General features: G+C 49.4%; 1 protein-coding gene across 1 annotated transcript in view; it reads left to right on the top strand.

Moving 5' to 3' along the window:
* The window catches only part of LMF1 (lipase maturation factor 1), a gene marked incomplete at its 5' end in the record, with an annotated part of 124,268 nt that overhangs the window by 121,118 nt on the left and 551 nt on the right, over window positions 1-2,599 (top strand). The gene's annotated exons all lie outside the window — the stretch shown is intronic.

Genomic DNA, 2,599 nt, shown 5'->3' with positions numbered 1-2,599 from the left:
TGCAGTTTTTCCTACTGCAGCTCTGTGAAGTCTCTTTGGTTCCTCATTATCAGAATGGAAACATCCAAGTCTTGAGTCCCAGGCGAGTGTTGGTGCCAGAGGTTTGTAGCTCATCCCTGGGTGAGTGTTTCAGCTTGTGGAAGATCTCATCTCCATTGAGCTTGCAAATTCCACAGGCTACAGAGCTCTGCAAGTTCCTCCTCCATCAGTCTTGTCATCCTGATGTGGACTGTGCATCCCAATACTCACAGTGGAGTGAGCTGAGGGAAGCAGAGTGACCATGGCTGGGACAAGGGGGGGCTGAATTTAGAGGTCAGAGGGCTTGGAGAGACTCTTCAGATTGATTTAGGCTCTGAGAAGAACTATGGTCAGATGGAAAGGAGAACTTTATCCCACAAAAATGCATCTTCAGTTGTATGTGGTCACTTCAATGCTCACACGGTTCTAGTTTTACATGCCGATGCCTTTGATAGCAAACATTTTAATGGGCAGAGGACATATGGGAAAAATCATCCCAAATCAGATGATAGATATTATTTAATTTGGGCAGGCAAGTCCATTCCAAAAGAACGAGGAAATTTTCATTCCAGGGGGGTTATAGGACAGTCCTTGCGGTTGGGGAGAAGGCGCTTGTGGCTGAGCGGAGACCTGGCATCTCCTGACATCTGGGTCTGCCCCGAAGCTTGGATAAATCAACTGTGCTCTGCATCCCTGTCTAGAAAATGGGAATTTTGCCAGATGGGGGTAGCAGTTAGCTCCTTCAGCATGGGACACCCCCTTACACACATGGTTTGGGTGTATGTGGAGGTGGGTCCAGCTTGGTAGATGCTCTGCAGTTGCTTGGTGAAGGAAAACCCCAAAGCCCCAGTGTGGCAGTTGGAGGGAGGCTTCAAGCAGAAGAGGGACTGGCATAAAATCATCATCTGAAGCTTTTTGGGGAGCTGGGTATGTTTTTTGAGATGGGTGTTTTTTTGAATCCAAGAATGCAATCAAGCAGCACAGCTTGGAAATCTCTAACTGTCCCAGGGAAGAACCTGTGGGCTACCTGGACTCACAGGGATGTGGCTGCTCAGTAACATTCTGATTATTAACAGGAAACTTTGTGCTCCTGAGAAGGAAACCCTGTGAGAGTAACACTTCAGCCCCCATTTGGCTTTTCCCAGCCTCAGGAAAGAGCGGGGAGAGGAGGTGTAGGAATGGCCTTGGCTATAATGAAGCTAGTGGCTGCAGGGCAGAGTTTTTGGGGGTGAGATGCAGGTTTGTGCACCCCAAACCCCATCCAGGGCTGTGGTGTTGTTCCCTCTTGTTCCCTCTTCCCATTTACCTTCCTTCATCCTCAGAGGAGGGGGAAGCATGGAGATCATAGAATAAGAACCCTTGAATGGCTTGGATTGGAAGGGACCTTAAGTACCATCAAATTCCACCCTCTGCCATGGGCAGGAACACCTTCCAATGACCAGGTCATCTAAGCCTCATCCAACCTGGCCTGGAACACTTCCAGGGATGGGGCAACCACAGCTTCTCTGGGTAACCTGTGCCAGTGCCTCATCACCCTCACAGGGAAGAGGTATTATCCTATTTTCATTCCAGCCAGGAGACAGAACACAGGTGTACCACCAAGTGCTGCAGATCAGCAGCAAGCGATGGGTGTGATGGAACATAACTTCACAGAATCATTGAGGTTGGAAAAGGCTTCCAAGATCATCAAGGGCAATGATCACCACCTTGTCAACTAGACCAGAGCACTAAGTGCCACATCCAGTCATTTCTTGAGCACCTCCAGGGATGGTGATTCCACCTCCACCCTCAGCAGTGTGTGACCATGGTTTGGTAGGAGAATCATCGCTGTTGTGCTCACCTGTGTACCAGCAGGATTGAAACTGAGCTGTCAGGATGTGCTGGCAGCAAACCTCTAATTGGGTTCACCTATATCACCTGCACTCTCCCCTGCTCCCCTCAGAGCACCAGTGTTCCAAAGGTGAGTGCTAGTGGCAAATATATCAGAGCTGTCCCTAATTATTTTAGCAGTAGGAAGGAACTTTACGGCTGCCTGAGGCACAGCACTGGGATCCCGCAGCTGCGGGAGCACCGTGCCCTGCTCAGTAGCAGGGTTTGTATTTTAGTAGTGAAGCAAAGCAGGTTTAAATGAGCATTGACATGACTTTGACATTTTTATATTGTGGGTTATTTTATGAACTTACCCAGCGAAGGCAGCGATGCACTCGGCCAACGGGGCGCGCGGCACTGGAGGCACGGGGTGTTACTCTGGCCCTTGTCAGCATCCCTTACATCAAGGAGGACCAAACTCCCTGGACCCAGCAGCATGGTCAGATCCCAATGTGTTTCCCGACACTGATGAATGCTTCTTTCTGCACTGCTTTAAAATCTCCTTTGCTGTCAACTCCCAGAGCAGCCAGAAAACAGATGCGCTCAGAGCTGCGCTAATAAGCTGCGGAGCAGCCGCTGGCTGGGGCAGAGGGATGCTAGGGGAGCTGGGGTGGGAATCAAGCTCTCTACCTAAAAATATCCTGGGCAGAAATACTCCAGAGTTGCTCTCAGAAAGGAAAAAAATTATAATTTGCTTGCTTTGATTATTATT

Source organism: Acanthisitta chloris, unplaced genomic scaffold (genome assembly GCF_000695815.1).
Source record: "Acanthisitta chloris isolate BGI_N310 unplaced genomic scaffold, ASM69581v1 scaffold500, whole genome shotgun sequence".
Lineage (NCBI taxonomy): Eukaryota > Metazoa > Chordata > Aves > Passeriformes > Acanthisittidae > Acanthisitta > Acanthisitta chloris.
This window is presented reverse-complemented; position numbering and strand designations above follow the sequence as displayed.